We start from the raw sequence: 13,309 nt of genomic DNA, 5'->3' as shown, positions 1-13,309 counted from the left end.
TTAATATACAAAAAGAGGTGAAGAAATGGAACCACACAGAGTCATGCCATCATTTTGAGCACATAACACAGGCTGCCCCTTTCATGGGCTGCATTTCTTTCAGAACAACAACTTCACAAATTAAATCTCTGCCCACAATTCCTGTGCGCACACAGACTCATGCTATGTTTTTTTGAACAAAACAGTGTCCCTGAATAGCACCAAATTACTGTTACAGCTAGGGGTGGGCGGAATTTGCGTAATCGTGTTACGCAAATCTCCGCGAAACGGTAAAAAATCTCCGCGAACACGCAGAAATTCCGCGAACACGCGGAATTGCTTGTTCGCGATACTTTTTCCTGTTCGCGATCGCTGTTTGCGTGCTCGGGGTCAAATATCTCGCGAACACGCAAATTGAGAACGCGAACAAGCAAAAAATTTCGCAAAGTCGCGGAACGCAGATTTTTGGGCAATTTCGCGTTCTCCGCGGAACGCGAAATTACCCAAATTCCGCAAATTCCGCGAACGGAACGGAATTTACCGCCCAGGCCTAGTTACAGCCTGATACATTTCCCTTATTATTTACAGAAGCAGAAAACAGCACATTTCCTAACAGCTCCTTAAGACCATGTCCATATGTTACAGAGTGAGTGAATAAACAAGATCAATTTAAATGAGGCCTTGGTGACGTTGAATGTGTTTGCATTACACAGTGCTATCTGAAACAGCACACAGAGCTGTGTACTACACATGAGAGTGTTGGAGAAGCTGCTGCGTGTGTGCCAAGAGTGTGTTTCTGAACACTGTGGATTGTCTGGTGCTTGACAGATGAGCAAAGAGACTTCCAGAACTGCATGAAGACTGCAGGGATGTATGTAACAGTGCATGTGTGCTAAGGGATAATTTGTGTAAACACAACAGGCTGCCCCTTCCATGGGACTGCATTTCTTACTGAACAACATCTTCACAAATTAAATCTCTGCCCACAATTCCTGTGTGCACACAGAGTCATGCCATCATTTTAGGCACATAACACAGGCTGCCCCTTTCATGGGACTGCATTTCTTACTGAACAACATCTTCACAAATTAAATCTCTGCCCACAATTTCTGTGCGCACACAGACTCATGCTATGTTTTTTGGAACAAAACAGTGTCTCTGAATAGTACCAAATTACTGTTACAGCCTGATACATTTCCCTTATTATTTACAGAAGCAGAAAACAGCACATTTCCTAACAGCTCCTTAAGACCATGTCCATATGTTACAGAGTGAGTGATTAAACAAGATCAATTTAAATGAGGCCTTGGTGACGTTGAATGTGTTTGCATTACACAGTGCTATCTGAAACAGCACACAGAGCTGTGTACTACACATGAGAGTGTTGGAGAAGCTGCTGCGTGTGTGCCAAGAGTGTGTTTCTGAACACTGTGGATTGTCTGGTGCTTGACAGATGAGCAAAGAGACTTCCAGAACTGCATGAAGACTGCAGGGATGTATGTAACAGTGCATGTGTGCATGCTTTTTTCAAATGTGCTGCCATTTTCCTCTCTTTTTTTTCAAAGTGATTTCTGCTAAATGCTAACCATCACAATTAAAAAGAAGCTGTCCTTTTCTTTCAACTGCAAGTCTTACTTTTCAACAGCAACACAAATTAAATCTCTGCCCACAATTCTTCTCTGCACACAGACTCATGGTTTGATGGTAGTCACAAAACAGTATTCCTCATTGTTACCAGTACACATTATCTTATGTTGAAAACATACTCCATAATATTTTACATATTCAAAACAGTTAAATATCTTGCAAAACTGAAAATGTAAATCACAACTGTAAACAAATAATCATAATTTTTTTTATATATCAAAATTAACCACAAACACCCCCTCTCAAACTCATAACTCACCTTTAAAATTAGTTAGTTGTGAAAGAAATGTAGCAGTCACACAGCAGTTTATCAGACCAGAATCACTGAGCTCCACACCTCTCTCCTCTCAGCAGAACCAGTTAATGGCACAGTTTCCCTCTCTTTTGGCACACATATACATGTTAATTTTCAATCTCAGTACTTCCCACATTTTTTCAAATGAAATCACACATTTCTATTGGATGAAAACTTCAACCCCTTTCCAAATGTACCCTTCCCCCAACTTAACTTCTGCCTGCTACCATAGCAACAGGTCATAGAACACAGGTGTGAGCAGAGAGGTCAGAAGTTCAACAGACAATGTTTCATTTCCAAAGAGCAAGAGTGCTTGACTTTTCAAACCTAACAGCAAATCCAAACTAATGTTCTTTTTTCACACTTTTTTCTGAACCAATGCAATACATGCTTTTTAAAATTTAAACATACAGCCTAGTTTTTAGTGTAGAATGGTTTGAAACAGCCAATGAGTTCTTTTTATAAAAAAAGTATGTGTGCCTCCATTTCCAAACTGTCTTTCATGTCTTTTTGCCATTCTACTGAAAGACACCTCCTGAGTGCATCCAGATCTCCTTTGAAGATGTTCACAGTGTGGATTGTAGGACACAGCTATGTCTTCTGGAGTGAAAAATTTGCAGAAAAAAGAGGTATGGTGAGAGACCTTGCTTTGCCAAATGTAGACATTAAATGGATTGGTCAGAGAGGGTTAAAGTGGCACCAATTAATGCCTTTGGTGAAAACCTTTCTACATCTCCCACAGCCTAACCTTATTATTGTGCACTGTGGTGGAAATGACCTAGGCACTTTAACTGGGGTAGGTCTGGAAATGCTTATTAAGGACACCTTTGTGCAATTGATGACGCTTTTTCCACAAACTGCCTTCGTATATTCTAACATATGCCAAAGGCAAAAGTGGAACTGGTCCAACCAATTTTGTCCGCAGATTGACAAAGCAAGGAAGCACGTCAACAAATCTATTTCTGCTTTCCTCAGAGACTATGGTATGGGTTCTATATACCACAACAACTTGCGTTACAACATGCAAGACATTTATAGAGGAGATGGTGTACACTTCACTGATGAAGGCAACAGAGTCTTCCTCTTGAACTTTAGACTCTGCATCGGTACTTACTTGTAGGTACCAAAAAACAAACAATAAACACAAGGGCTCTTTTTAGAGCCACCTTATATCTAAACACTTAAATGCGATTTTTTTTTGATTTTTTTAATAAAGTTTTTTTTCGGGTGCGCGCTGGGTGCGCGCACTCGGCGATATTTTTTAACAAAATATAAATCTTTTTTTTTGCCCTACAAGGTCCTACTGTGACCCCCTTACAATGCCTACTGGGTTAATTTCTCCCCACTCTGCCCCCTTTTCAAGTTCTCCCCCTTTGTTTATCACCCCCTCTTTATGCGATAGACAAAATGGCGGCCGCCGCTTCCTGATTTCCACCGATTCGAATGTTTACTAAGATCTAACAACCAATCAGAATTGCGCTCGCGCACGGCAAGGTGCGCGCACCCAGCGCGCACGCTGCGCGCTTACAGATATATATATTGATTTAAATACTATTTTCTCAGGAAATACTGAACAGATTTACACCAGACCTGCAAAAGGCACTTCATGGACCTTATGGCTACCTCTCTGCCAAATTTCACATAATTCTGTTCAGCCGTTCGGGCTGTAGCTGTGTCTAAAGGTCCTATGGAAAAATGCATGGGGAAAACGCGTTTTGGGACCCCCTTTTTTCTCGGCCCCCGCTTGCCAAATCACCCCGAGACTTTCAGGGTAGGAGCGGAGCGTAGCGCCCCACCTATTTTGAAAATTTTGCGAGGATTCGTGGACTGGCGCCAAAGTTATTCAAAATAGAATGTTGCGGATTTCCTATGGAAACGTGGTCCTAACTATAACTACCTACTGGCGACCGCCAGTAGGTAATATATATATATATATATATATATATATATATATATATATATATATATATATATATATATATTACCTACTGGCGGTCGCCAGTAGGTAGTTATAGTTAGGACCACGTTTCCATAGGAAAACCTCAACATTCTATTTTGAATAACTTTGGCGCCGGTCAACGAATCCTCGCGAATTTCTCAAAATAGGTGGGGCGCTACGCTCCGCTCCTACCCTGAAAGTCTCGGGGGGATCCGTCAAGCGGGGGCTGAGATAAAAGGGGGGTCCCAAAACGCGTTTTTCCCATGCATTTTTCCATAGGACCTTTAGAACGAGCTACAGCCCGAACGGCTGAACAGAATTACTCAAAATTTGGCAGAGAGGTAGTCCCTAGGTCAAGGAAGTGCCTTTTGTAGGTTTGGTGTAAATCTGTTCAGTAGATTCTGAGAAAATAGCCTTTAAATCAATATATATATCTGAGCCCGCTTACGGTACGCTTACCGTACGCTTACGGTAAGCGTACGGTGGCGTGCGCGAGCGCGATTCTGATTGGCTCTTAGATCTTAGTAAACATTCGAATCGGCCGAAACCAGGAAGCGGCGGCCGCCATTTTGTGTATTTCACTCTGAAAAAAAAGAGTGAAAACAAAGAAAGGGGGCAATGAGGAGAGTTACAGACCCCCTAACAATTGTAAGGGGGTCAAAGAAGGACAGAAAAGTACAAAAAAAACATTTATTGATTTTAAAAAAAATCACGGGGTACGCGTACGGTAAGCTCACGGTAAGCGTACGGTAAAAAAAATAAAAATAAATAAATGAAAATCAGATTTAAGAGTTTAGAAATTAGGGAGCTCTAAAAAGAGCTGTTGTGTTTATGGAGTCATTTTTTTAGTGGTACTTACAAGTAAGTACCGATGCAGAGTCTAAGGTTCAAGAGGAAGACTCTGTTCCCTTCATCATTGAAGTGCACACCATCTCCTCTATAAATGTCTTGCATGTCGTAACGCAAGTTGTTGTGGTAAATGGCACCCATACCATAGTCACGGAGGAAAGCAGAAACAGATTTGTTGACGTGCTTTCTTGCTTTGTCAATCTGTGGACAGAAATGATTGGACCAGTTCCATTTTTGCCTTTGGCATATGTTGGAAAACACAAAGGCAGTTTTAGGGAAAAGTGTAAACAGTTGTGCAAAGGTGTCCTTCATAAGCATTTCCAGACCTACCCCAGTCAAAGTGCCTAGGTCATTGCCACCACAGTGCACTATTATGAGGTCAGGGTGTTGGATTTGCATGAAGGATTTCACCAATGGCATCAATTGGTGCCACTTTAACCCTCTCTGACCAATCCATTTAATGTCTACATTTGGCAAAGCAAGGTCTCTCACCATATCTGTTTTCTCTGCAAACTTTTCACTCCAGAAGACATAGCTGTGCCCTACAATCCACACTGTGAACATCTTCAAAGGAGAACTGGATGCACTCAGGAGGTGTCTTTCAGTAGAATGGCAATATGAAAATAAAGACAGTTTGGAAATGGAGGCATACATATTTTTTACAAAACAAAAAGAACTGATTGGCTGTTTCATACCATTCTAGAATAAAAAATAGGCTGTATGTGAAAATTAATAGAAGCATGTTTTGTATTGGTACAAAAAAATGTGTAACCAAAGAACAGTACTATGGATTTGCAGTTAGGTTTGAAAAGTCAAGCACTCTTGCTCTGTGGAATTGAAACATTGTGTGTCGAACTTCTGACCTAACTGCACACAGCAGTGTTCCATGAGCTGTTGCTATGGTAGCAGGCAGAAGTCAAGTTGGGGGAAGGGTACTAGGCAGAAGTCAAGTTGGGGGCAGGGTACTTTTGGAAAAGGGTTGGTTTTCAACCAATAGAAATGTGTCATTACATTTGAAAAAAAGGGGGAAGCACTGAGATTTGAAACTTACATGTATATGTGTGGAAAAATAGAGGGAAAGTTTGCCATTATCTGGTTCTGCTGAGAGGAGAGAGGTGTACAGAACAGAGATCCTGGCTCTGATAATCTGCTGTTTGAGTGACACATTTCTTTCACAACTAACTAAATTTAAAGGTGAGTTTACAGTTTGAGAGGGGATGTATGTGGTAACTTAAGAAATGAATAATAGAAATGGGAATTGTTTTTGTTGTAGTTACACATGGTGGATTCATAATGTGTCAGTCTGTAAAAGAGATTTTCACTTGGCCCGAAAAAAAAAGAGCAGTAAGTGTGCTTTCAAATTGGCAAAGAAATTTCGTTTTGGCACTTATGTGAAAACATGACTCTGTGTGCATAGAAGAATTATAGGCAGAAATGTATTGCGTCTTGCTCTGGTGATTTCACAGTTGCAGTAGATGGAAAAGAGGAGCGAATTTTTGGGGGAAGAAGCAGAGGCTTAGCACACACCCATGTGCTTGCCATGTATAGTCATGCACAGTAATTAGAAGCGGGTGGGGTTTTCAGGTTTAAGTCTGTAATGCAAATACATTCAGCATCACTAAGGCTGGTTGCCCCTGCTGGAGTGTAGGCAGTCACAGAGAATACACACGGTGGTGGTCTGAAAAAAAAACAGCTTGGACATGTGCATTTAAATAAATTTAAAAAAAAGGTTTCAGAATGTGTCAGTCTGTAAAAGTGATTTCAAAGTGTAAAAAGAGATTTTCACTTGGCCCGAAAAAAAAAGAGCAGTAAGTGTGCTTTCAAATTGGCAAAGAAATTTCGTTTTGGCACTTATGTGAAAACATGACTCTGTGTGCATAGAAGAATTATAGGCAGAAATGTATTGCGTCTTGCTCTGGTGATTTCACAGTTGCAGTAGATGGAAAAGAGGAGCGAATTTTTGGGGGAAGAAGCAGAGGCTTAGCACACACCCATGTGCTTGCCATGTATAGTCATGCACAGTAATTAGAAGCGAGTGGGGTTTTCAGGTTTAAGTCTGTAATGCAAATACATTCAGCATCACTAAGGCTGGTTGCCCCTGCTGGAGTGTAGGCAGTCACAGAGAATACACACGGTGGTGGTCTGAAAAAAAAACAGCTTGGACATGTGCATTTAAATAAATTTAAAAAAAAGGTTTCAGAATGTGTCAGTCTGTAAAAGTGATTTCAAAGTGTAAAAAGAGATTTTTACTTGGCCCAAAAAAAAAAGAGCAGTAAGTGTGCTTTCAATTTGGCAAAGAAATTTCGTTTTGGCACTAATGTGAAAACATGACTCTGTGTCCATAGAAGAATTATAGGCAGAAATGTATTGCGTCTTGCTCTGGTGATTTCACAGTTGCAGTAGATGGAAAAGAGGAGCGAATTTTTGGGGGAAGAAGCAGAGGCTTAGCACACACCCATGTGCTTGCCATGTATAGTCATGCACAGTAATTAGAAGCGAGTGGGGTTTTCAGGTTTAAGTCTGTAATGCAAATACATTCAGCATCACTAAGGCTGGTTGCTCCTGCTGGAGTGTAGGCAGTCACAGAGAATACACACGGTGGTGGTCTGAAAAAAAAACAGCTTGGACATGTGCATTTAAATAAATTTAAAAAAAAGGTTTCAGAATGTGTCAGTCTGTAAAAGTGATTTCAAAGTGTAAAAAGAGATTTTCACTTGGCCCGAAAAAAAAGGAGCAGTAAGTGTGCTTTCAAATTGGCAAAGAAATTTCGTTTTGGCACTTATGTGAAAACATGACTCTGTGTGCATAGAAGAATTATAGGCAGAAATTTATTGCGTCTTGCTCTGGTGATTTCACAGTTGCAGTAGATGGAAAAGAGGAGCGAATTTTTGGGGGAAGAAGCAGAGGCTTAGCACACACCCATGTGCTTGCCATGTATAGTCATGCACAGTAATTAGAAGCGAGTGGGGTTTTCAGGTTTAAGTCTGTAATGCAAATACATTCAGCATCACTAAGGCTGGTTGCCCCTGCTGGAGTGTAGGCAGTCACAGAGAATACACACGGTGGTGGTCTGAAAAAAAAACAGCTTGGACATGTGCATTTAAATAAATTTAAAAAAAAGGTTTCAGAATGTGTTAGTCTGTAAAAGTGATTTCAAAGTGTAAAAAGAGATTTTCACTTGGCCCGAAAAAAAAAGAGCAGTAAGTGTGCTTTCAAATTGGGAAAGAAATTTCGTTTTGGCACTAATGTGAAAACATGACTCTGTGTGCATAGAAGAATTATAGGCAGAAATTTATTGCGTCTTGCTCTGGTGATTTCACAGTTGCAGTAGATGGAAAAGAGGAGCGAATTTTTGGGGGAAGAAGCAGAGGCTTAGCACACACCCATGTGCTTGCCATGTATAGTCATGCACAGTAATTAGAAGCGAGTGGGGTTTTCAGGTTTAAGTCTGTAATGCAAATACATTCAGCATCACTAAGGCTGGTGGCCCCTGCTGGAGTGTAGGCAGTCACAGAGAATACACACGGTGGTGATCTGAAAAAAAAAAAAAGCTTGGACATGTGCATTTAAATAAATTTAAAAAAAAAGGTTTCAGAATGTGTCAGTCTGTAAAAGTGATTTCAAAGTGTAAAAAGAGATTTTCACTTGGCCCAAAAAAAAAAGAGCAGTAAGTGTGCTTTCAAATTGGCAAAGAAATTTCGTTTTGGCACTTATGTGAAAACATGACTCTGTGTGCATAGAAGAATTATAGGCAGAAATTTATTGCGTCTTGCTCTGGTGATTTCACAGTTGCAGTAGATGGAAAAGAGGAGCGAATTTTTGGGGGAAGAAGCAGAGGCTTAGCACACACCCATGTGCTTGCCATGTATAGTCATGCACAGTAATTAGAAGCGAGTGGGGTTTTCAGGTTTAAGTCTGTAATGCAAATACATTCAGCATCACTAAGGCTGGTTGCCCCTGCTGGAGTGTAGGCAGTCACAGAGAATACACACGGTGGTGGTCTGAAAAAAAAACAGCTTGGACATGTGCATTTAAATAAATTTAAAAAAAAGGTTTCAGAATGTGTCAGTCTGTAAAAGTGATTTCAAAGTGTAAAAAGAGATTTTCACTTGGCCCAAAAAAAAAAGAGCAGTAAGTGTGCTTTCAAATTGGCAAAGAAATTTCGTTTTGGCAATAAAGTGAAAACATGACTCTGTGTGCATAGAAGAATTATAGGCAGAAATGTATTGCGTCTTGCTCTGGTGATTTCACAGTTGCAGTAGATGGAAAAGAGGAGCGAATTTTTGGGGGAAGAAGCAGAGGCTTAGCACACACCCATGTGCTTGCCATGTATAGTCATGCACAGTAATTAGAAGCGAGTGGGGTTTTCAGGTTTAAGTCTGTAATGCAAATACATTCAGCATCACTAAGGCTGGTTGCCCCTGCTGGAGTGTAGGCAGTCACAGAGAATACACACGGTGGTGGTCTGAAAAAAAAACAGCTTGGACATGTGCATTTAAATAAATTTAAAAAAAAGGTTTCAGAATGTGTCAGTCTGTAAAAGTGATTTCAAAGTGTAAAAAGAGATTTTCACTTGGCCCGAAAAAAAAAGAGCAGTAAGTGTGCTTTCAAATTGGCAAAGAAATTTCGTTTTGGCACTAATGTGAAAACATGACTCTGTGTGCATAGAAGAATTATAGGCAGAAATTTATTGCGTCTTGCTCTGGTGATTTCACAGTTGCAGTAGATGGAAAAGAGGAGCGAATTTTTGGGGGAAGAAGCAGAGGCTTAGCACACACCCATGTGCTTGCCATGTATAGTCATGCACAGTAATTAGAAGCGAGTGGGGTTTTCAGGTTTAAGTCTGTAATGCAAATACATTCAGCATCACTAAGGCTGGTTGCCCCTGCTGGAGTGTAGGCAGTCACAGAGAATACACACGGTGGTGGTCTGAAAAAAAAACAGCTTGGACATGTGCATTTAAATAAATTTAAAAAAAAGGTTTCAGAATGTGTCAGTCTGTAAAAGTGATTTCAAAGTGTAAAAAGAGATTTTCACTTGGCCCGAAAAAAAAAGAGCAGTAAGTGTGCTTTCAAATTGGCAAAGAAATTTCGTTTTGGCACTAATGTGAACACATGACTCTGTGTGCATAGAAGAATTATAGGCAGAAATTTATTGCGTCTTGCTCTGATGATTTCACAGTTGCAGTAGATGGAAAAGAGGAGCGAATTTTTGGGGGAAGAAGCAGAGGCTTAGCACACACCCATGTGCTTGCCATGTATAGTCATGCACAGTAATTAGAAGCGAGTGGGGTTTTCAGGTTTAAGTCTGTAATGCAAATACATTCAGCATCACTAAGGCTGGTTGCCCCTGCTGGAGTGTAGGCAGTCACAGAGAATACACACTGTGGTGGTCTGAAAAAAAAACAGCTTGGACATGTGCATTTAAATAAATTTAAAAAAAAGGTTTCAGAATGTGTCAGTCTGTAAAAGTGATTTCAAAGTGTAAAAAGAGATTTTCACTTGGCCCGAAAAAAAAAGAGCAGTAAGTGTGCTTTCAAATTGGCAAAGAAATTTCGTTTTGGCACTAATGTGAAAACATGACTCTGTGTGCATAGAAGAATTATAGGCAGAAATTTATTGCGTCTTGCTCTGGTGATTTCACAGTTGCAGTAGATGGAAAAGAGGAGCGAATTTTTGGGGGAAGAAGCAGAGGCTTAGCACACACCCATGTGCTTGCCATGTATAGTCATGCACAGTAATTAGAAGCGAGTGGGGTTTTCAGGTTTAAGTCTGTAATGCAAATATATTCAGCACCACTAAGGCTGGTGGCCCCTGCTGGAGTGTAGGCAGTCACAGAGAATACACACGGTGGTGATCTGAAAAAAAAAAAAAGCTTGGACATGTGCATTTAAATAAATTTTAAAAAAAGAGCAGTTTGTGTGCATTGAAAATGGCAAAGAAATTTCGTTTTGTGACTATTGTGAAAAGAAATGTAGTAATATATTTAAATACAATAAAGGATTTTTTTTTTAGTTTTTTTCAGGTATTGCTGAAGAACAGTGAACAAAATTTAAGATGCCTACAAAATCTCGAGTTCAAAAAACGCTAAAAAAAAAACTATATTTGAGGACAACTGGAGGACCAAAGTTAGTAGAAGATGCTGATGTTGGGAAAAAGAAAAAATCTTCTGGTAAGCAAAAAAGACAATTCCTAAACAAAATATTGAAAACAAACAAAAATGTACAAAATGTCTGTTCTCGGAAAAATGTAACAAAACCTACAGAACAGCAAAAAATTGAGGATTTAGTTAATGCAAATATACCTTCTGCAATTGAAAAGTTTAACATAAACAGAAAAACAGCATTTAAAGAGATACGTAGAAAAATGTTTCAGAGAAGAGTTATGTCCAATTTGATAAAGGATATAAAGAAATATAAGCAGAAGGCTAAATATTATAAGAGAAAAAAAGAAATTGAAGCCATTGCAGCAAAAGCATTAGAATTAAAAAGGAAACTATTCATATTAATTTTGAATAGGATGCGTACATTAGATAAAATGGTTAATGTACTGAAATCACAAAGCAAAAGCAAAAGAGTAGTGAACAGAACAAACTTTTGTAAAGTGTTTTTAGGAAAGTGGATGCATAGTTCAAGTAGTGAACCTTTTTTTAATGAAGAAAGCTATTTTCAAAGCAATAGTTTGCTGCATGCAGTTGACACCAGAGGTCGTTCATACGAAGTAAAAAATGGTTGCATAATGGAGAAGGAGATAATGGTTCCAAGAGATGAGGTACAAGTGATGGCAGATGAGGCAATGGGGAGACGTCCTAAAGCCCCAGTGTACACTTGGAATTGTAGTAGTATTTGCACTGTGCGTCAGGAATCTATTGACAGATTTCGAGAGTTTCTAAGAGAATATAGTAAAAAAAGTGTAAAACAAAAGATTAAGGTGCTTCAAAGTCTGGATCCATGCAGAGTGAGAGAGAATACTGGTTTGCAGGGTCATTCTCTTGCTTGTCTATCTAGAAAAGTGTGCAATAGTGTTTTCCATCATTTTAGGATGCTGGCTGTTCATCATACTGAAATGAGAAAGTTTGTGAGACGGTTGTATTTTGCCAAAAGTCCAGCAATAAAGTTAAATGAATTGAATAGGGCTCTGTTCCGAGGAACGGTATCAGATGTAGAGAAGGTTGTTGATGAAATTCAGTTTTGTTACTTTGGTCCTGAACAAAACAGTGCAGAGAAGGACACAATAAATGAGGCAGAAGTGGAAGAGAATGTAGAACCCTCTGTAAGTAACACATTTAATGATCACATAACAAAATTTGCAATAGTCTCTAATGAAAGACCAAATGTTACTTGTATTTGTTGCCGCAGAACTCATTATAGAAAACAAACTAGGAATGTTGATCTCTACAGAAAGAGTGAAAATGAAGATAATTATAAGTGGATGGATTTTGCCACATATATATTTCTTGAAAATTGTTTTGAATTGGGTGAAGATCAGCGTATTTGCAAATACTGCTACAACAAGTTAGAGGAAAATAGAATGCCGACCAGAGCTGTACATAATAATTTAGAATTGGATGCTATTCCTGCTGAACTTTCTGAATTAAATACATATGAGTCTATACTCATTCAATGTGTTCATCCGTTCCAGACCATAGTACGTATGGAGCCCAAAACTGGTAAATTACCTCCTTCAGATTTACTGAGAGGTTTAAAAGGTAGAGTGGTGTATTTGCCCTTGGATTTGAAAAAAAATATGGAAACTATTGATGCAGATACTTTGGAAACTGAACCATTAATTATTCTGGTTAATGGTGTCCCTACAAAGAATAAGAAGATTTGGCAGGAGCTGGTAGATGTGCGGAAAGTACAAAGAGCAAATTTGTATTTGAAAAAAAATAACAAATGGTATGAATCAATTTATATAGAAGAAGAAGAAGAAGAAGAAGATTTACAAGGAGACACAGAAACACCAACTGGACAAATTGAAAAAGTGGACAAGTCAAAGGAAGAAGAAATTTATGAACATTTTAGCATACATCCTCTCCATTCGAAAGAAGTTATGGGAGACAATATTGATCTCTTTCAGATGAAGAAAGCAAAAGGAAATCCTGTGAGTGTATGGGAGGAGAGCTTGGAAGCTCGATGTTTTCCCCAGCTGTTTCCTAAAGGAAAAGGAGGACGATACGATGAACGTCCGGAACAGATTCCAGCTTCTGAGTATCGGACTACAAGACTATATGCTGAAGATCCCAGATTTCGACAAAGTATCCCTTATTTGTTCCATCTTTTATTTGAAAGCGACTTGTCTGCACTGTCTTATGCAGTAAATCACATTTTAAAAAGTGGAGTACATTTACAAAATGTGTCTGCTAAGGATTTTATGGAGAAAGTGCAGCACCGAGATGATCATTTGGAAACACAACTGATCAATCTGATGGCTTGTCAGCGTGGGACAAATGAATATTGGTACCGACGCCATGGTGAACTAAAATGCATGTTACGCAACTTAGGAACACCAACATGGTTCCTTACCCTAAGCTGCGCCGAGTACGCTTGGGATGATTTACTGGATTTTCTACGAGAGGCCAATTCAAACATTGAAAACATC

Source organism: Triturus cristatus, chromosome 5_1 (assembly GCF_964204655.1).
Source record: "Triturus cristatus chromosome 5_1, aTriCri1.1, whole genome shotgun sequence".
NCBI lineage: Eukaryota > Metazoa > Chordata > Amphibia > Caudata > Salamandridae > Triturus > Triturus cristatus.
This window is presented reverse-complemented; position numbering follows the sequence as displayed.